At 38.6% G+C, this 23140-nt stretch overlaps 1 long non-coding RNA gene across 1 annotated transcript in view; it reads left to right on the top strand.

The window, feature by feature from the left end:
• LOC134730395 (uncharacterized) overlaps nucleotides 1–23140 on the top strand; it is a 200037-nt gene that overhangs the window by 26257 nt on the left and 150640 nt on the right. The window contains exon 2 of the long non-coding RNA XR_010112165.1: nucleotides 14882–14949. This is a non-coding gene — a long non-coding RNA (uncharacterized LOC134730395). The remainder of the gene's footprint in view (nucleotides 1–14881; nucleotides 14950–23140) is intronic.

Genomic DNA, 23140 nt, shown 5'->3' with positions numbered 1-23140 from the left:
ATTTTGCCAGCCTTCAGATAGCCCCCAAAATTCAGCTTAGTGATATCTTCTCTATTGATGGTTTTTATATTGTAAATAGAACAAGTTTCAAAAATAAGAATCTGAAATTTCATTTCATAATATGCTTCTTTCCTCATCAGTCGATTATGTTTCCACTATCTCACTTTGTTCTGGGGACACAAATTGGTTTCTCAGGTCATGCTGTTATTAATATGATTTTTTAAAAATAATTGAATTTAACACCAAGGTCAGTTGAGAAAACAGGCAAAATGAAAATGATAATTCTTGGTGTGAAAACCTCAAAAGTGAAATAGAACACAGTAGTGTTCTTTGCTTACTTCAAAATGTCTACGATATGCTGGACTTATTAATGGTATAATATAACAGAAGTAGGGCTTGCTGAGGCATTTCTGTTCATGAGGTGTGAACGGTTCATTAGAAAGTGTGCTAGGAAGCCAAGAAATACTTCATTGGTTTTATTTTGTTTTGATTTCTTTTAAATGCAGCATTTTATTCCCATTACAGACTTATTTTCTGTAATTAATGTGATATTTATTTGCTATACAATTAATAGTAAGCTTCTATCTCTTCTCTCTATTGATTACTAAGTTTCCTTCCTTCTCCCTTCTTGGGTTTCCTGTTAGTTATGTGGAAAGTCTTTTTCTGTGAGCTTAACTAGTCTAACATAATCTAATTGGAGTAAATAAAAGTGATTATTTTCATGCGCATCTGTGTGAAGAGACCACCAAACAGGCTTTGTATGAGCAACATGGCTGTTTATTTCACCTGGGTGCAGGCGGGCTGAGTCAGAAAAGAGAGTCAGCGATGGGAGATAAGGGTGGGGCCGTTTTATAGGATTTGGGTAGGTAAAGGAAAATTACAGTCAAAGGGGGTTTGTTCTCTGGGGGGCAGGAGTGGGGGTCGCAAGGTGCTCAGTGGGGGTGCTTTTTGAGCCAGGATGAGCCAGGAAAAGGACTTTCACAAGGTAATGTCATCACTTAAGGCAAGGACCGGCCATTTACACTTCTTCTGTGGTGGAATGTCATCAGTTAAGGTGGGGCAGGGCATATTCACTTCTTTTGTGATTCTTCAGTTACTTCAGGTCATCTGAGCATATACGTGCAAGTCACAGGGGATGTGATGGCTTGGCTTGGGCTCAGAGGCCTGACATTCCTGCCTTCTTATATTAATAAGAAAAATAAAACAAAATAGCGTTGAAGTGTTGGGGTGGCGAAAATTTTTGGGGGGTGGTATGGAGAGAGAATGGGTGATGTTTCTCATGGCTGCTTCAAGCGGGATTAGGGGCGGCGTGGGAACCTAGAGTGGGAGAGATTAAGCTGAAGGGAGGTCGTGTGGTAAGGGGTGATATTGTGGGGATGTTAGAAGAAACATTTGTCATATAGAATGATTGGTGATGGCCTGGATATGGTTTTGGATGAATTGAGAAACTAAATGGAATAACAGAAGGAGAAAAACAAGTATAAAAGGTCGAAGAATTGGGACGACTCAGGATATCTGATTAGAGAGTGCCTAAGGAGATTCAGCATAGTCCTGCCAGCAAAGATTATTTATTTACTTCAAGAGTTAAGACTGGCAGTTTGGGGATAGCACCAGGAGATATCAGCTGTGATGGCTTGGAGAAACAGTGTAAACTGGCAGTGTAAACAAGAGCAGGGCATGTATGAGTAGTTGAGAACGGTGAATAGGAGTATGACTAAACAGAAGATAGTAGGGATGACAAGTTTTTTGGGGCACAGTCTAAGTTGGTCTGGTGTCTGGAATGAGACTGGGGCCTAATAAAAAGGAGCGTCTATACAGGAGCTTAAATGGGCTATACCCTGTAGCATTCCGAGGACAGGCCTGAATTCTGAGAAGGGAAAGTTGTAAAAGTATTGTCCAGTCCTTTTTAAGTTGGTGGCTGAGCTTGGTGAGGTGTGTTTTTAAAAGACCTTTAGTCCATTCTACTTTTCTTGAAGACGGAGGACCGTAAGGGATATAAAGGTTTCACTGAATTCTAAGAGCCTGAAAAACTGCTTGGCTGATTTGACTAATAAAGGCTCATCTGTTATCAGACTGTAGGAATTATGTCTGACAGAAGGGAAGAAATGACTGCGGTGGCCTTCTCAGACCCTGTAGGAAAGGCCTCTACCTATCCAGTGAAAGTATCTACCTAGACTAAGAGGTATTTTAGTTATCTGACTCAGGGCATGTTGAGTAAAGCTAATTTGCCAGTCCTGGGTGGGGCAAATCCTCGAGCTTAATGTGTAGGGAAGGGAGGGGGCCTGAATAATCCCTGAGGAGTAGTAGAATAGCAGATGGAACACTGAGAAGTTATTTCCTTGAGGATAGATTTCCAGGATGGAAAGGAAATGAGAGGTTCTAAGAGGCAGGCTAGTGGCTTGTACTATAGCATAACCTGCCTTTGCTGGTGTGTGGCGATTAGGCCTGGTGGAACCGCCATCAATAAATCAAGTGTGATCAGGGTGAGGAACAGGAAAGAAGGAAATTTGGGGAAATGGGGTGAATGTCAGGTGGATCAGAGAGATACAGTCATGGGGGGTCAGGTGTGGTTTCAGGAATAATGTGGGAGGCCAGATTGAAGTCTGTGCCAGGAACAACGGTAATTGTGGGAGACTCAACAAAGAGTGAGTATAGCTGAAGGAGCCAGAAAGCAGAAAGTATATGTGTCAGGTATGAGGAAGAAAATAGATTTTGGAAGTTATGAGAACTGTAGAGAGTGAGTTGAGCATAGTTTGTGATTTTGAGGGCCTCTAAAAGTATTAAAGCTGCGGCAGCCACTGCACGCAGACATGAGGGCTAGGCTAAAACAGTAAGGTCAAGTTGTTTGGACAGAAAGGCTACAGGGTGTGGTCCTGGCTCTTGTGTAAGAATTCTGACCACGCTAACCATGCCTAAGAAGGAAAGGAGTTGTTGTTTTGTAGAAGGTGCTGGGGTTTGAGAGATCAGTCAGACACGATTGGCAGGGAGAGCACGTGTGTTTTTATGAGAATTATGCTGAGATAGGTAACAGATGAGGAAGAAATTTGGCCTTGATTGAAGTAATGGGGGCTGTCTGTGAAGGTTTGCGGCAGTACAGCCCAGGTAATTTGCTGAGCTTGATGGGCATCAGCGTCAGTCCAAGTGAAAGCGAAGAGAGGCTGGGATTAAGGGTGCAAAGGAATAGTACAGAAAGCATGTTTGAGATCTAGAACAGAATAATGGGTTGTAGAGGCAGGTATTGAGGATAGGAGAGTATATGGGTTTGGCACCACAGGGTGGATAGGCAAAACAATTTGGTTGATAAGGCGCAGATCCTGAACTAACTTGTAAACCTTGTCTGGTTTTAGGACAGGTAAAATGGAATTGTAAGGAGAGTTTATAGGCTTTAAAAGGCCATGCTGTAGCAGGCGAGTGATAACAGGCTTTAATCTTTTTAAAGCGTGCTGCGGGATGGGATATTGGCATTGAGTGGGGTAAGGGTGATTAGGTTTTAATGAGATGGTAAGGGGTGCATGATCGGTCGCCAAGGAGGGAGTAGAGGTATCTTATACTTGTGGGTCAAGGTGGGGGGATAGAAGAGGAGGATGCAAAGGAGGCTTTGGATTGGGAAGAAGGGTGGCAATGAGATATAGCTGTGGTCCAGGAATAGTCAGGGAAGCAGATAATTTAGTTAAAGTGTCTCAGCCTAATAAGGGAACTGGGCAGGTGGGGATACTAAAAAGGAGTGCTTAAAAGAGTATTGCCTAAGTTGGCACCAGAGTTGGGGAGTCTTAAGAGATTTAGAAGCCTGGCCGTCAATACCTACAACAGTTATGGAGGCAAGGGAAACAGGCCCTTGAAAAGAAGGTAATGTGGAGTGGGTAGCCTCCGTATTGATTAAGAAGGGGATGCACTTACCCTCCACTGTGAGAGTTACTCGAAGCTCGGCATCTGTGATTGTCTACAGGGCTTCCGAGGTGACCGGGCAGCGTCAGTCTTCAGCCGCTAAGCCGAGAAGGAGTCAGTCAGAGAGCCTTGGGCCAGAGTTCCAGGGGCTCTGGGAGTGTCTGCCGGGTAAGTTGCACAGTCTGATTTCCAGTGGGGTCCCGCACAGATGGGACACGACCTAGGAGGAATCCTGGGCTGCAGGCATTCCTTGGCCTGGTGGTCAGATTTCTGGCACTTGTAGCAAGCTCCTGGGGGAGGAGGTTCTGGAGGAACGCCTGGCTGCTGTGGTTCAGGCGTTTGGAAGTTGTTGTGTGCTGGAGATATGGCTGGGGTTTGTCTCACAGTGGAGGCAAGGAATTGCAACTTTTTTTTATTATTGTACACCTTGAAGGTGAGGTTAATTAAGTCCTGTTGTGGGGTTTGAGGGCCAGATTCCAATTTTTGGAGTTTTATTTAGTGTCGGGAGCAGATTGGGTAATAAAATGTATTTTGAGAATAAGACGGCCTTTTGACCTTTTAGGGTCTAGGGCTGTGAAGTGTCTCAGGATTGCTGCCAAACAAGTCATGAACTGGGCTGGATTTTTATATTTGATGAAAAAGAGCCTAAACACTATCTGATTTGGGATAAAGAAAAAGGAGCATTAACCTTGACTATGCCTTTAGCTCCAGCCACCTTTTTAAGAGTAAGTTGCTGGGCAGGAGGGGGAGGGCTAGTCACGGAACGAAACTGTAAGCCAGACCAGGTGTGAGGAGGGGAGGTGATAAAAAAGATTATAGGGTGGAGGAGCAGAGGCTGAGGAAGAATTGGGACCTAGCTCGGCCTGGCGAGGAGCAGCCTGGGGAGGAAGGGAGAGGTCAGATGGGTCTGTAGAAAAGGAAGATTAGAAAGACTCAGCGACGCTTGGGGTTGATACTGAGGGGACAGGCGGGAGGGAAAGAAGGAAGATTTGGGATGAGTTGCATTGGGCACAGAGACTAGGAAGGGACTGATGTGTAAAAGAATGCCTGGACGTCAGGCACCTCAGACCGTTTGCCTATTTTACAACAAGAACTATTTAGATCTTGCAGGATGGAAAAATTCAAAGTGCCATTTTCTGGGTATTTGGAACTACAGTCGAGTTTGTATTGGGGTCAAGCGGCATTGCAGAAGAAAATAAGGCATTTAGGTTTTAGGTCAGGTGTGAGTTGAAGAGGTTTTAAGTTTTGGAGAACACAGGCCAAGGGAGTAGAAGGAGGAATGGAGGGTGGAAGGTTGCCCATAGTGAAGGAAGCAAGCCTAGAGAAAAGAGTGAGTAGAGAAACGGAGGGAAAGTGTTCGGGGGTTCTTACCTTCCAGAAAAGTGGGAAAAGGGGTTGGGGTGCGGAAATAAGGGATGGGTCGCAGAAATAAGGGGTCAGGGCATGGAAATAAGGGATTGGGGCGCAGAGATAAGAGGTCGTGGGGCGGAAATAAGGGATTGGGGCTCAGAGATATAAGAGGTTGGGGCGCGGAAATAAGGGATTGGGGCGCAGAGATATGAGGTTGGGGTATTTGCCCCTCCTCTAGAAAAGCGGGACTTGTTACTAAGAGTGAAGAAGGGGACCGGCGCCGGAGTTTTGGGTCCACGGATAAAACGTGTCTCCTTTATCTCTCCCAGAAAATGAAAGGAATTGAAATTAAGAGAAGGGAGAGATTGAAGAGCGGAAAGGAGAAAGTGGTTGAGGGGCAGTGAGAGAGGTTGGAGAAGAGAGTAAGAAGAGGCTGCTTACCTGATTTAAAATTGGTGAGATGTTCCTTGGGCTGGTTGGTCTGAGGACCTGAGGTCGTAGGTGGATCTTTCTCACAGAGCAAAGAACAGGAGGACAGGGGATTGATCTCCCAAGGGAGGTCCCCTGATCCGAGTCACAGCACCAAATTTCATGCGCGTCCATGTGAAGAGACCACCAAACAGGCTTTGTATGAGCAACATGACTTTATTTCACCTGGGTGCAGGCGGGCTGAGTCAGAAAAGAGAGTCAGCGATGGGAGATAAGGATGGGGCCGTTTTATAGGATTTGGGTAGGTAAAGGAAAATTACAGTCAAAGGGGGTTTGTTCTCTGGTGGGCAGGAGTGGGGGTTGCAAGGTGCTCAGTGGGGTTGCTTTTTGAGCCAAGATGAGCCAGGGAAAGGACTTTCACAAGGTAATGTCATCACTTAAGGCAAGGACCGGCCATTTACACTTCTTTTGTGGTGGAGTGTCATCAGTTAAGGTGGGGCAGGGCATTTTCACTTCTTTTGTGATTCTTCAGTTACTTCAGGCCATCTGGGCGTATATACGTGCAAGTCACAGGGGATGAGATGGCTTGGCTTGGGCTCAGAGGCCTGACAATTATGATCTCCACTTTGTAAAACAAATGTAACTTGCGTAATCCTATAAAGATGAAGATTGATCTTTTAATTAGCCATTAATTATCAGCCCTAATCGTTATGCTGGAAACATAATAGGTAGTTACTAGATACTAGTGACTAGCAGCTGGTAAAAATGCTAAATAGAGAGTTTTGCTTGAAAACTTACCTGTGTTAATATAATTGCATAGGAAACCAAATAAATAAAATTTTCTAGGCATTTTTGCATAAATAATTGTACATAGATAATTATACATTTTATATTTTTCTTCTGAATGTTTTCTGTAGATAAGTATAAAGAAATGCAAACAGTGATACAATAATATTTTTGGTAGAAAATAAAAATATTTACTTATACATCCAAAAACTCACCATCTTGGTTGATTCATATCCTCGTTGTGATTGTCAGACTGATTCAAAGAACTAAAAAAGCAGAGGTGTTGCACATTAAGATCCAGATGTACTAACATAAAAGAAACTGAATCACACCCACCTGTATAACTCAAATCAGTGCAATAGAATTCTTCCTGTCTGGGCACTAAATGCTATAATGCAACACAATGAAAGCACAGAGGCATGGTCTGCTCAAAAATAGAAAAAAAATCTTTTATCAGAGTTTTCCCTATAGCAGACTGGCATTCACATGACAGGAGAAGATATAAAGAAGTTTATATTTCTTTATATTTTAGGAAAAGTAAACTGCAGAGCAGTGATTTTACTGCCTGTCTGCATTATAATTTCTGTGAACATGTAGTGCATGCTTACTTTAAAAGAATATATTTAGTAATATATTCAGTAGTGTAATTCAGTTTTACATGGGAAAACTGAAATAAACTTTCTACAGTTTAAACTTGTGAAGATAAACACAGACAAAATATTAGTAGCTGCTGGATAACAAGTTTTAAAAGCATAGTTCAAGATAATTTGGGTTATATCAAATTAATAACTTCCTGGATTATCAGACAATAAAATTGTGAAACACAGCTAAAGAACAAATGATTTAATCTGATTTTCTCACAGCACTAGTACATTTACAACTCAACGGGGCTTGCATTGATAAAAGACAACCTGCGACATTAGCTAGCAGGAATATTTTTTGTAGGTATCTCAGGCAATTATTTTGAAGCCAAGGAAATGAAGAAACACTTGTGGCTTGTTTTCTGTATTAGAGAAGTGGAAAAGGTTATTTTATATAAAGCAAATGAAACAGAAATATGGCATGTAGAATCTTACATTAAATGCCTGTATTAATAACCAAAAAACCCTCACAAATAATGAGCAAAATGTAGGTGTTCCCAAAAGACATTTGAAAATAAAGATTTTAAATGATCTTCATAGGAATGGAAAATTTAGGAGGTATTGTAAACCGAATGAGCTAGCACTTAAACTGCAAACAATTTAAAATATTTTAAAGATAGGCAGGGCATTTTGGGAAATTGTGGTTTTACATTGCAATCTTACTTGAGTATATTTTTGCAATAGTTCAGTATTTGCATTCTTTCTAAGGTGCAAAGGCTAAAAATTTAAGGGCAATCTTTGTCCTGAATGTCCATGGATATTTTATGAGAGGGAAACGTAACCGTGATTCATAGAGAGGTCATCAAAATTTTTTAGAACAGTTAATTCTACTGCTATAAAAATTATCATGTTTGACTGAAAGTACATAAATATCATAATTAATAGAATAATTATAAACTTCATGTAAAAATTCTCAATGGAAGTTTCTAATATTTTTTATTTTGATTGAGCTTTTAGTTTTAGAGTTTTATCTTTAAGAAATAGTTAACTGAAAAGTTTAGATAAACAATGACATAAATCAAACTGGATGGATATCAGTGTAATGGAACATAGATCTGTAATTTTTCATCTCAGGAAACTGAGGCCAAGACATATTGAAGATCAATTCCAAGTTATTTACTGGCAAAGCCTGGGTGAATTCTTAAGTCTTCCAACACCCAGTGGCCAGTTCCCTTGGCCACACTGCCTACATCATATTGCTCTTGTGAGAGTTGAATATGCACGTATTAAACTGACTTTTAAATGTAATGTAAAATTTTGTTGCTTAAAGCAATCCTACAAAGAACCCTTTTAAGGCAAATAACGTATGTGCAATATAACTAATAATTTTTTCAATGGTGGAGAATACGCCAAAGCAGGCTCCAGAAGACACGGTTTCCAGCCCTACTGTGGCAATAACTAAGAGTAGACTTAGGGCATTGCCTGTAACTTCACTCTCTAATCATTTCCTTCATACAAACAAAAAAGTCGGATCACATGATTTTTGAAACACTTTCTAGTTCTTTGAGTTCAGTAAAGGAATTTCAGTGATCTACAAGTAGCCCTTCTCTTCAACATGAAGGAAATAAAAGAGTGTGTATAGAATTGGAATTGTTAATAGAAATCATTATAATGGCCCTGTGAGCCATTATTTTTTGCAAGGCCCACATTTCAGAGTTTCTGATATGTACCTTCCCAAGCTCCTGCTATAGAATCACATCTTATCCTTGCAGTATGATGTAATATGCTTTATTGTAATAGTTAAATGTGATAAATATTGACATATAGAAGACTAAATCTAACACGCACAGACAAACACATATACACACAACTTTTTTAGTTATAGGAGTAAGTGAAATGGCTAATCCTTTTACCATACATATGAATCTTTTAGCATACTTTATATTTTATCTGAACAACATATGCTGAGTTCTTAATGCAGTTAGAAAAGGATGAGCTCCGCTCATATTTTCCCTTCTTATCAGTCTTAGTAAAGAAAAGAGATCCTTTGTGGGAAGGAAAATGAATGAGCTGTCTTGGATTTGTTACACTTAATGAAGTACAGTCATCTGTTTATTTTCTCTTAGTATATCCAGTGTTTTTTGGGATACTTAAAGTTTGGTGACTATCATACTGTCACTTTCTCTTTGATACATTCCTATCACTTTCCTTCCATTTTTGTATTTACTTTTGAGAGTGGAGTAAAAGTTATTCATCTTGTGCTCTCTTGACAAGCCTCAAACTCGGGAGGCTAGAAGAGTTCATTAAAATTAGCATGGAAATGTTGGGAAATAATAAGTTAAATAAGTAAATGGAAGCTTGATGTATGAGATTAATAATCACCATTTATTTGAATCCTTAAACACAACCATATCAGTTGAACCATTGCTTTTGGCTTTACTTTTTTTAATCCTAGGTGGTATGGTTTGGCTGTGTCCCCACCCAAATATCATCTTGTAGCTCCCATAATTCCCACGTGTTGTAGAAGGGACCCAGTAGGAGGTAATTGAATCTTATGTATATAGTATATTCCAGTTTAGTTAAAGAATGATGATAATGTACAAGTAGCCCTCCCCTTCAACATGAAGAAAGGAAACAGCTGTGTGTGTGTGTGTATACATATGTGTGTGTGTGTATATATATATATATATTTTCAATTCTCTCTCAATATATATAAAACACATATATATGTTTCCAATTCTATTGTGTGTGCATGTGTATGTGTGTGTGTGTACTCACACACACACACACATATATATATATATAATGTATTTATATGAATGGAAGGTTTCTGTCTGGGAATAACTTTAGAGTCAAGAGTCAAAGTAACTCAATATAAAAAGTGGAAAACATATTTTGAAACATGACAGAAAAATAACTACATTGTGATAGTTGTAATTTAGCTAGGCTTTTTATCTATTTCTTGATCCAGTAAGGAAATGGTGTCCATTTGAGTCTACTAGATAGAGAAAATTATTGGTGAATGCATTTGGAATTATTGATTATGCTGAAGCATAGTGAGAGTTGTTAAAAGGAGACTGAATCAGGGAAATTGAGCTGAATTCTCTTCCCTCATGGTTCTGCCCTTTTCTCCCCTAACTATCCCCCCTCTCCTTGCAGAACCTTCAAGATAACAGGTATAAACCCAATTCAAAAATGTTGCTGAAAAGACATTTATAATAATGTGTGATAATGAGGCAAGAAAAGCATAACATAAGGCATATTTATCAATCCAATAACATGCTCTTGCATTGATGTGAGAAAAAGGACTGAAACATGAGCTTAGTGCCAAACGACAGAAGGCTGTATGAGTGCATGGTAAAGAGTTTGGTTGAATTCTTTAGCTATCAGTGGGAGTAACAGTAACAGAACACTCTCAAGTTTCCTTTTCTACATATCTCCTTCCATTTTAGGATCATTTTCATGCCTGTCTTCAATAGATTGTGCAATTATTTTTAGGCTTTAATTCTTTCTCTTTGTTCCTTCCCTTTCTGTGTTTTTCAAGTGTTTCAACCTCAGTTCACATCTGTCAGGGTACACGTTGTTAGACATAGCTCTGGGGTGCCTTATTTGGCAAATTTAGCAAATTTGTTCCAATTCTCTTCATTAGTATTTATTAACTTGATAAAATTTTCAATCCTGACAGCATATATAAATGCACACCTGTGGGTCAGAGTAGGAATTTTCCCCCTCAGTGATCAGATGATGTGAGATAGCTAGCTCATGCACCTGCGGAAAATGTTTAGGAAGTCTTAAGAGTGAAAAGACATTCGAATCACTACTGGGAACAAGGAAGGCTATTTTGTTTATAAAGGAGTATACGTAGAAATATTTGTGGAGCTAAAACACCAAATATTAAAAGACAAGGTAATAAACCATGCTTTAAACATGCCAAATATTATGTAAACTTTAAACATGGTTTCCAATAGTAAGAAATGCAGATGCCATTAAAGGTTTGTCAAATAGCCATTGCAAGATTTAGAGAAGCCCAACTGGGATCCAGACTCTCACCTTACATAAGCCTGTAGGGATTTTTTAAATACTTTTAAAGGAACAAGTATTTTATCCTGAACCTGAATTTGCCTGCTAGCTAATTCAGACTCAATGGACATTTTTTGTTTGATTTTGGTGTGTGTGAAACTCTACAAAGTAGTTGGATAAAATTCCACATTGTCTGGTAGGTAATGAGTCTGGGCTGAATCAAATCTTGTCAGGTTCAGATTAGAGTTGACCCTATCTTTAGGGTCACATTTTCCAATCCTCACACCACTTTACAAGCTTCAGTGTGCATGAAATTATAAAACAAGGAGCATGAGAAAATATCTCCCAGGTTGTTTTTGTGGCAAGAAAGCCCAGAGAAATAAAGTGATTTTCAGCACTTTGAGTTTTATTACTTTCTGAAGAAAGAAAATTTGGTTAGGGTCAGTTTTCAAGTTTAACAGTTCATCAGCCCATAATTGCACTCATTATTACTGTAGCCAGCTTTATATTGGAGTTTGATTAATAACGATATGCACTTCAGTAACACTTTCCATTAAGTGGCACTAATTATACTGTAACTGCTGTTCAACAACCAAGCAAGTGTAACTACAATGTCATTTTTATGAAGCCAGATTTGCTCATAAGGATACTTTGATAATGCTAATGTGGGAGTGAAGTAGCAAAAAATGTAGTAACAAAGTTGCTATTGCTTTAAATCCTATCCTCAGAATCCGTGGCATTCTGAGGTTTCTATTGGTAGAAGAAACTTTTGATAGGGACTCAGAGAAAGTCTTTGCAATATAATTAACATGCATTATCTGCTTAGGATTACTGTGAGTACTAGGAAACCACATTGTTGATATAAAAGCATAAGATTTAATTGGAAGACTAGGCTAAAATCTTCATGCTAGTCAGCGATTACTCTGATCTTAGGGAAAGTACTATTCTCTCTGAAATTACCACATGTGCATAATGATGCCTGCTCCTATATTTGTGATGTTAGGTCTAAACGACATACTGTGTATGTGAAGATGCCTAATTTAGTGCCTAGTCCATAGTAAGGGCTCTTTCAATCTTTCATGAAGGGTTGTTGTCTTCATTCTTTATCATCATTCAGTAGTAGGGAATAGACTCTTGTTCTCTCAATAAGATTTCCACTTGAATTAAGATTAAATAAATACAAATACTTAAAAATACTTACATATGTATGGAGGAAAATGTTAAACTCAAACAGAAAAGCATAAAACAATCACCATTATGAAGCTGAAGAAACCATAGGAAACAGGGAGAGGGTCTAAGTTTGATTTGCAAGGTGAGATATTACATAGAGAGAATGCCATCCATATATAGGAGGGCTGGGGGCAAAGAGTTTAGCCAGATCTCAAGGAAGAATAAATAACTAGAAATAATGAAGCAATCTGGAGTGAAAAAGTTGCACAAGATAGTGAATACCCAGTACTTAAGAATGGTTGGGATGGTTGGGTTTTTCTGTACTATTGGTTCTTCTGCTAATCATTGGATTTCCGCCCCCCCCGCCCCGAAAAAATGTTGCCCAATGAAAAGAATTAGAACTTATATAAAATAAATTATTATACTACCCAGAGTAGGAGGGAGGATTTTTTTTTTTTTTTAAAAAGAGGAACCACAGGGAATGGGCGGTGTTCCAACATCTATAACAGTATGCTTTGCAGATAATGTATTTAATAGTGAGTGATGATAGATTAATTTAATTAGAATTCTTGCAGGAAATCAGAGCTATTTGCTGGAGAGAAGGTCAGATGATCAAAGTATGATCACAATTTCTTCATATTGTAATCGTGTCTTGCTGTTATATCCTTCATATAAACACCCCCATTAAAAAAGCTTTTTTCATCCGCTCAAAAATCACCGTATAAAAATTAGCTCAAACATAATGTGGGACTCTGTGTGAATGGTGGTATGTTAGGAAATGCGGGGAGAAATCACTTACATATAATTGTTCATCTGCAGTTCTGGGTTATGCATATTAAATATTAGAAATATTATATAATATTAGAATAATAAAAGAAAAAAATGAAAGGAATTCTCAAATGTTTCAATTTTAAATGATGTGCCATTTAATCCCAGTGTCTAATAACATGAATTCTTGCTGGTGCCCAACTGCATCATGTAATGATTTAGTAATGGGCTTTGTAGCACACCCAGTTGAAAGAGCAAGATCTCTGGAGTTAATATTAAGGGGTAAGAAATTTGGGTGTAATGAAAAATCATACAGTTGGCGAACTTACTGAAAGGGATGGGTTCTTTCTTAATACCAGCATCACTGATTAATAGCTGGTGAGCACCAGTAATTAAACATTTGGCTCTGATTATCTTGGTTGTAATAAACTCTCAATTTTTGTTTAAACTTGTTGCAGAGGTTTTTACATTTTCCTTCAGAGAAGGATTTTGTGGAATCCAATTTATCTAAAAAATATATATAATGATGAGGAAATTGTGTGGTCCCATAACAGGGATCTAGGATGGGAAAGAATCCCACTAACAACGTGCTGAGCCACTACATGAACCCAGAGGCAACACCCCAGGAAAAGAGAACTCAATACCACCTTGAGCCTAAGGTGGTCTTGAATCTCTAACCTACACGTGGAATATTTAATCAGCAGTCTATTTGTAGTTTCCTATAAATCTATAAGAATATGATTTTGTACAGAATTGTAACTGTTCAAGAGTAGATAGTTTGGTGTTCCCACTTATGTAGGTATATATATTCACAAAGAGTTATGTAGGCTAAAGATGTTATAAATGTAACCGTTTTAGCTTTTAATACTTTTTTCCAAATAATTTATTAACATTCATTAGTCTACTTTTTCAACTGTTTTCCCACATACACATCATGTATTCTTTTCCTGATATATTTATCTGTAAAAAATAGAAACTTATTATTTTATGTTCCAATACAACACAAATTTAATACACACACACATACATACAATTTTTAAAATGTACTATACTTTGGACAGTATTATTCTACATTCATGCACAGTATTTATGCCATCAAGCTTTACTTATACAAAAATCAGTAATGATCTTTACTTATAATACCATTTACAATTATCTATAAATTATCAGAACTGGGCTGGGCCTCTATTTGAATTGTTAGAGCTGTTTGAAACATAGGAGTGGTGGGAGAATAAGGCCTATCAAAGAAGTATACAAACATATGCATGTGTATATGCACACCCCCTCACATTTGAGTGTATTTTGCTGAATACCTCTGTATCTAGATATTTTTGGGTGTTTCTCCAATTAAACATGTCTTAAATAAAGAAGTGCTTTTTTTTTTACTTTATAGTCTATGCACCCAAGATATATAGGATGATATCTATAGAAAAATATAAATGGTTCACATCCTATTTATTTTTAAAATACTTGCACATTTTAATGTTTTAGTGAAGATTGTAGATCTCTGCCTCTGTGTGTGTGTTGTGGGTGTGCATATGTATAATAATAGATAGCAAAACACAAGTTTTACTTTTCTTCTCGAAAGGCAGATTTAATGTTATTTTAAAATAAAAAGGTTGGTACCTCTATAAAAATATATACATATGTATAGAAATTATCATTTTTAATTATCATCCTAATACACACATTGAAAATCCAAATAAAAATACCTGAATAGATTGATCTATCTATCCATCTATCTATCATCTATCAATCATCCATATCTATATAACTAAGAATGATCAAACTGTACTGGATAGTCTTATCTTTAGCCCCCAATATGATCTTTAGTTCATAATTTTGATCTATATTCCAGACCCTTATAATATATCCTTTCTTTTCTGCTTTAGACTCTTACCAGTTGTTTTAATTGCTAAGACAACCCAGTTCTGCATGAGCTACAGCCAACTTCACAAAGGTACAACCTGAGACTGTCCCATTGCATGTCTGTGCTGCATACATTTTGCCTTATACCTGTAGCTTCTTGGTTCACACTAAAGCATGAGATATCTTAGGGCTCTTTCTGAGTCCTCACATGCACAAGCTAGATGTGTGTGAGTTAAACCCTGTGAGTTGAACCAATGAAAGACAGGCAGCTGTGGGGTGACCTATGGGATACAGGAGCTGATGGATACATGTTCTCCCTTCTTCTAAGAATAGACCATACTGAGAAGCAGTTGTTTATGTGGCCTCCTGGAGAAAGGATACCAATGAAATCAACCACTCTGTTGCATTTGATCCAAAGCAGTGGCCAGCTAAATGATACATTATTTTATTGGTGTGCCCTTATTTCTATCTTTCTTCTCATTTCCCTCCCTCCCTCTCCCTGGGATTAAACATTTCAATAAAAGTTCCAGGCTTCAGGCTTTGCCCTCTGGGGAACTCAGGTTAAAACCTGAGTCCACTGGCAATAAAGATTCATTTGCTGATGGTATTTGGTGATGATAGCTCATGCATATATTGGAATCACAATTACTAAGGATTTAGTCTACAGCAAAATAAGAAAAACTTCAGATAGAAGGTGAGATGCTGGGTTTTACAATGGCAGTTGCTCTTTAATGGTATAGTGTAAAGAGAATACAAGAGTCGGGAAGTGACCTGGCTATTGTTAACAGCATTAAAATCTTTGATATAAAAGAATGATAGGCTAAAGAAAACCAAATGCCAGTTGAAGCCCAAAGACCTTTATTGCAGCTTGTGAAGAAACTGTTGTTCTGTGACAATAGAGCAGACTGCACTGAATATACAGCCTGAACAGGTCTCCTATGTCAAAATCAGGTCTCTAATAGAAAAAGACAGGCATTCTAAGACCTTTTGTGAGGCTGTTGGATGGGGCAAGATGGAGTTTCTTGAATCACTAGATTCCTATGAACCTTCTGGGCTGGCAGAAGCAACCCCTTCCTTAATGCTGTCTTGCAGAAGCAAACTGCTTTTCTCTGAAACCATGCAATAAATGCACTGAGGCAGATGCCTTGCAAGATGATGTTTGTTCTCAGCAAAATTTGCCCCCACCACCCCTCATTGTCTTCAAGCTAATCACCACAGTCAGTCAGATCTCTCAGCAAAGCTATTTCTCAGGAAGGAGTTAGCCTATTTACTTAAGGAAGTTCAGTATCTGGTAATATGTACCAACAGGGGCAATGGAAGATGCATGGGGGAGTGGAAATGAGTGTGTTCACCAGGAGAATATGGAATATAAAGCAAATAGTGGAGAATTTACTGATTCTCTGGCTTTCAACAAGCAGACGTGATGAGCAACCCATCACTTGGGATTCAACATTCTGACAAGAACCCTAGAATCTAGTAGTAATAATCCGCTGGTTTAGCTCCATAAATTGAAGGCATCAGCATGCCCTCCAATATAGTATATTTTATTTTCAAAATTCAAAGCAGACCACCAAGCCTTGTATCTCTTTCTTAGTAGTAGGGAGTAGTAGGAGTAATAGTAGATAAGGAGGCGAAGTGAAATAGCCTCTCTTTTGCTTTAGAGGGGATTTCCAAACATGCCTCCAGACACTGGATCCTAAAATCTTCTTTGATGTAGTGGGCTCCTAGATCCTTTCGGGGTTTATCTCTGTCTCCCTGACACAGAATGTTTTAGTAGGGTATCCAGAGTGTTTTCCACTTCCTTCTTGTCAGAATGAATTGGTTTGATGTCATCAATATAATAGGACAGCTAACATTCTGTAGAATGTCAAGATGATCTTGTCCCTATGACTATATTTCTATAAAAAAGCACAAGACATAAAACAGCTTTGGGGCAATACATTGAATGTGAACTTCTATATCTGCCATGTGAATGCAAATTGTTTTTTTCTTGTCTCTTTTTCGGGGTAGAGAAGAAAGCATTTGCCACAAGATCAATTGCCATATACCAGAAGATAGAGGCTGTGGATCTGCTCTAGTGATGACACATTTAGCATGGCAGGTGTGATTGAGACTACTCTCTGGTGAAGTTTTCATTAGTTTACTGTCACTTGCCATATTCCATCTGTTTTCTGAGGTCCGGAGAGGTGACTTGAATGGAGTGATGGGAAATATTATCACGGAATCCAATAAGTTTGATAGTTGCACTAATCTCTGCAATGCTATTCTGCCTGAGCTGTTCTATTGCTTCTGATCTACTATTTTGGCCAAGGCAAAGTGGGTGCAGTGAGCAGTTTCAGAAACTTCTGCTTGACTCTTCCTACATAATAATCATTACTCCACTGATCAGAGGGTCAATGTGAGAGTTCTGTCAACTACAAAATATATTTACTCTGATTATATACTCAAGGGACCAGGTAAATAACCATAGGATGAAACCATTATAAATAATCACAGAGTGAAACCACTATAAATAGCCACCAAGTGGAGCCATTCTAGATAGACTTGGTTCTAAACTACATTTATGATGTGACCTTTATAAGCCTTACATTTAGTCAGAAGAACTTAAAAGTATTTTAAGTCCCCTAATCTTGGTGTCATCAAATCATGTTTTTCAGTGTCCTTAAAATTCTGGCTATTCTCACCAACCCTGTACATGTAGTGACTGGGCAAATAGCCAGGGGTATGTGTTTGGCGGGACGATTGATAAAATATTTACTATTTATTTGCAGAAGAGCTAACCTTGGTACATCTGTGGAATGTGTGGTTTTAGAAAGAAGTACTTGCAGTAAATTCATGATAACAGGAAGAAAGGCATGAGAAACAGACACAGAAAATTTATTATGATTAAGTTTATGTGTCAACGTGACTAGGCCACAGGGTGCCTAGACATTTGGTTGCTCATTATTCCGGGTATGTCTATGAGGGTGTTTCTGGATTAAATTAACATTGGAACTGGTAGACTGAAAGCAGATTGCTGTCCCTGATGTGTGTGTACTCCATTTAATCTAGTCTTGAATTCCTGACCTCAGGTGATCCATTAATGCAACAAAAGGCATTAATATAACAAAAAGGCTGACCCTACTATGAGTAAGAGGAAATTTCTCTCTGCCTGACTGTCTTCAGATGGACATTTTTTTCCTGCCTTTGGACTTAAACAGGAACTGGCTATTCCTGCATCTCTAGCCTGTAGGCCTTCACAAAGGAACTATGCCATAACTTCTCCTGGTTTTCGGGCCTTTGGACTCAGACTTGAGCTACACCATCAGCTCTCCTGGGTGTCCAGATTGCTGACTGAAGATCTTGGACTTGTCAGCCTTCATCATCATGTGAGCCAATTTACAGTAAATCACACACACATGTCCACTGGTTCTGTTTCTCTGGAGAACCCCAACCAACGGAGCAGAGACACTGGTAGATTTGGTAGAAAGAAAGTAGGGAAATTCTCTTCTAATTGTTTATATCTTCAGTGAAGAATGAAGGGAGTTTATCAGCAGAGAATGAGGATGAGGGGATATTACTATAGTAAGCGCAAGCTTGTTGTTTGTGTTGTTTGCATTTAAAAGAATGGCTGAGGAGACATGGCTGCTTGTTGAAAGCCACAGTTCCTATATTTGGGCTGCTAGGGTTATCCTGAAGCCCCAGGGAAGGAGATGGATTATGTTTAATCAACTCTCAGGGTTTTACAGTTTAAAACATAATTTGATATTTGTAATCTCATTCAATCTTTCCAATAATACTGTCATACCAATTTGATAATATCTCCATTTTTTTTCAAATGAGAAAAATAATTTTCAGAGACCTTTAATTCAATTAAATGATATTGGTAGGCCTGCTTTAATTTATGTTCTCTACCAATTATTGGCTATGTTCCAACTCATACAAAATGGCACATTGTGACCTAGGCACTGAACCAAGCTCCAACTCTGAACTCTATACTGCTATACCTGTTTCTCTTGTGTTGGAAAAGTGCATTATCATTTTCTCAGTTGCTCAAGGTAAATATTGCATATTGTCATTCTTGGTTCCTCTCTTTCTCTTGCTCCAGTACCAAGTTTGGCTGACTCTATCTCCTATAAATATCCCAAGTGCATCTACTTCTCTCTCCTTTCATACCTTTTTGGTCCAAGCAAACTTAGTGTATGACCTGAATTTCTACAGTAATCTGCTCCCTAATCATTCTCACTTCTATTCTTGCTCAATCAAACCTTTCTCCACTCAGCAGTCAAAATAGTCGCTTAAAAATACAAATTATAGGCTGGGCACAGTGGCTTACACCTGTAATCCCAACACTTTGGGAGGCTGTGGCGGGTGGATCACCTGAGGTCAGGAGTTCAAGACCAGCCTGGCCAATATGGCGAAACCCCATCTTTACTAAAAATGCAAAAATTAGTTGGGCAAGGTGGCGGGTGCCTGTAATCCCAGCTACTCTGGAGGTCAAGGCAGGAGAATCGCTGGAACCCAGAAGGCGGAGGTTGTAGTGAGCCAAGATTGTGCCATGGCACTCTAGCCTGGACAACAAGAGCAAAACTCTCTCTCTCAAAAAAAAAAAAAATCCAAATTATATTATGTCATTCCTCTGCATAAGATTCACAATACTTTCCCACCACATGTAAAGTGCACTTGGAATGCCTTACCCTGACTTTCATAACTGGCTAGCTCATGCCCTCTTCCAGTTTTCCTCCATGACACTTACCCAGGGCCCATCAGCCACACTGATTTTCTATCTACTCCTTGGCCATGCCAAACATACTCTTGCTTTAGCTTCCTCTACTTCTTCCCCCTTACTCTTGCATGACTTTGTCTAAACATGCAAATATCAGCTTAAATGTCTTCACATTAATGTGGGTTTTCCTGACCACTCAATATGAAATAGCCATCCAGGCACCAGCTATCAATCTTTACTGAATCTTTATGGAGAAAGTATCAAAATGTTAATTAAGGCTTGACTGGGGAAGGATGTGTTCAGAGGTGTGACAGATAAATGCTGGGGCAGGACTGTTCAGTGGAGCAAAGACAAAAAAAAGTCTACAGCAGGTAGTTTATTGAAAAAATACTTCTTGTCCCCAGAGACCTTTGGAGAACAACTAGGTTAAAAAAGAGAAGACAGTGAATAAATGTGAGCCTTAGGGAGAGAAGAAGAGAAACATTACATGTGGATTTTATGAGTATTGCTGACAGGATAAACATTTTCTACATGAATTACAGTGTTTAAGACAATCTTTGGGATTAAAAAATGTCTTATAATTTTGCACTTACTTAATAACTTTACTACTTGATGAGCTTTGCTATCTGAATAGTACATGGGCCAGAAAGATAAATTGGTATAAAAAGGATGTTATAAACACTACTAATAAGAGCTAATGTTATGATTTACTTAAATATTGATTGAACTGTTTTATACTACTCAAACTAATACTAGCCACATGGATTAACTTTATTACAATACAGTGTAACTGTAACAGTAGTCAATTATTTATGAATCGGTGGAAACATCTGGAAGCTTGACCTCTTTTTTACATTAAAAGTACTTGGAGCATTTGCTGTGTTTCACTATTAGTGCCACTTCAATTATTACATGCTCTGCCAATGTTTTGTGTGACTGGACTGATTTCCTTCTGACTCATAAGGTCAGTTGGCTGTGAAGGGATTGAGTTTTCTAGGTACTGCTTCCTGCATCTATCTCTTTATTGATACAGTGCCCTGCTACCTCTGCTTACACACGGTAGAAAATGTGTTACTCTGGCACTACATAGCCAGAAATGAGAAGCTACTTTATTTTCCTGTGTCAATGTTACATTCATGTTCTTTAGTCCTTCTTTCCTTTTCTGATATATGCATATATATGTATATACATACACAAACATATGACTAAATTTTCCTCATTTGTATATAAAAAATAAAATTACCTTACCCACAGGTAGAATTTATTTCAGCTGGTTAAGAAAGAATGCTTCTGTTTTATATCAAAGATATTTCCAGTGTACTTTGCATAGAAAGTAGAGATGGAAAAAGTGTACGTTCAAGGACTGATGACATATGGGCTCAAATATATGCAATCATAGATATATCTGCATAGCTGAATATGCAAGTCTATCTCTGATAAAACAAAAAAACACATAACTAAGTGGACATATCCTACTTAGGTGGATGATTCCAAATTGCAGACAAGTTATTTTTGTTTGGCTTTGTTGCCAGGTTTCCATCCTAATTCATTTTGCTTAGGCTTATTTTCATTCATGGAATATTTATTTTGCATTTTCCATGTATCTGACATGATACTAGACACTGGAGATCAAAGTGATGAATAAGAGATAGTCTCTGGTTCTAATGGGTTTGTATCTTTTCATGTGGTCTGAACACGGAGCAGCATAGCACCAGAGTGAAATGTTTAAAGATTTTAAATAAATAAAAACTTAAATGAGAGATAAGAGTAACTGTTCTGAAATGAAAAACAAACACAAACAATCAAAACAAAATACCAGTTTAATAATTAATCTAATTATTTCCCAAAGCTCCTATAGTGTCTTAAATCAGGATGGGACAATATCAATATTGAAATAACTGAGGTGAAATAACAGAGCCAGTGATGTGAGTCCCTAGAAGGACCCATGTAAGAAACTCATTTGGAAAGTGAATCTTTCTCATTTTAATAGAAAACCAATGCTTGGGAAGACATAAACCCCTTAAATGTGTGTATGGAAATCTGCCAGCGTTGGAGAGGACGTAGCACACTTTGTCTCCTGAAATAGCAGGGAAGTATACGTATCTAGAGCTTGTCTCACTCCTTCGCCATCCCAGAAGTATACATATCTAGAGCTTGTCTCACTCCTTCACCATCCCTGCTGCTTTCTGTGCTCTGGTGCTCTGCTTTGTGTCACTTCACCCCATTGTTCTCATCACTGATGATTGGATCAGCAATTTGACTGCAAAGCCATCTTAGAAGATTATGTATGGAGTATCCTGGCCCTAGAGTTCTAACAAGCAAACATTCCCTAAACTAAGTGTGATTGACTGACCCAACACACCAACTCCCTTGAGAATGTCTGAATGTGAGATGTAAAGTTAGAGGCCACAGCTGGCAGGAGTAAAGTTTTAAGGATGGAACAAGCCAGGGGAGTGCTTGTGATTAGAAGACAGACTCAGTAAAATCTGGTAGGTGGTAGAGCTCCCACCTCAAGTAAGAGAGGCATAACACTGAAAAAAAGGTAGTTGGATTGAGGTTGCTGGGTAGAGGCCAGAGCAGTAGAAGCAAATATAGAAAATAGCTGAGTCACCTTAACTGTGGATCTCTGGAGTAGTGAGCAAGGAATGCCTGCTTCTCAAGGGACTAAACTTCAGGCGTCCATCCCCTAAGCAGGTGGCGACCCCTTTAATTAAGAAGCACCATACTTGGTGTTTCCATAGAAGGAAAGGAAACACTCATATCACTTTCCCCATAGCAGGCCCACTTAAGAAAAACAGATTTTTTTTTTTTTTCCTTTAAGTTCTGGGTTACATGTGCAGATCGTGCAGTTTTGTTACATAGGTATACATGTGCCATGGTGGTTTGCTGCACCCATCAACCTGTCACCTACATTAGGCATTTCTCCTAATGTTATCCCTCCCGTAGCTCCCCACCCCTGACAGGACCCAGTGTGTGATGTTCCCCTCCCCGTGTACATGTGTTCTCATTGTTCAACTCCCACTTATGAGTGAGAACATGCGGTGTTTGCTTTTCTGATCTTGTGATAGTTTGCTGAGAATGATGGTTTCCAGCTTCATCCATGTCCCTGCAAAAAACATGAACGCATCATTTTTTATGGCTGCATAGTATTCCATAGTGTATATGTGCCACATTTTCTTAATCCAGTCTATCATTGTTGGACATTTGGGTTGGTACCAAGTCTTTGCTATTGTGAATAGTGCTGCAATAAACATACGTGTGCATGTGTCTTTATCATAAAATGATTTATAATCCTTTGGGTATATGCTCAGTAATGGGATTGCTGGGTCAAATGGCATTTCTAGTGAAAAACGAATCTTTTAATAGCAGTTAAATCACATGGGAAAATGGGCTCAACTTTTTTTATGATTGATAACCCTCAGCAAAATTTTTATTTATAGAAGTAATCTTTGGCAAGAATTTTGAGAAATTATCAGAATTTCTTAAGTGCCCCTGTCTTTAGAACCAGAAAACTGAAGTAACAAAGGACCCAAGTGGTCATGTGGTAATCATAATTCTGAACATGGGATAATCTCAT

The sequence above is a fragment of the Pan paniscus genome, chromosome 4 (assembly GCF_029289425.2).
Source record: "Pan paniscus chromosome 4, NHGRI_mPanPan1-v2.0_pri, whole genome shotgun sequence".
In the NCBI taxonomy this organism is placed as follows: Eukaryota; Metazoa; Chordata; class Mammalia; order Primates; family Hominidae; genus Pan; species Pan paniscus.
This window is presented reverse-complemented; position numbering and strand designations above follow the sequence as displayed.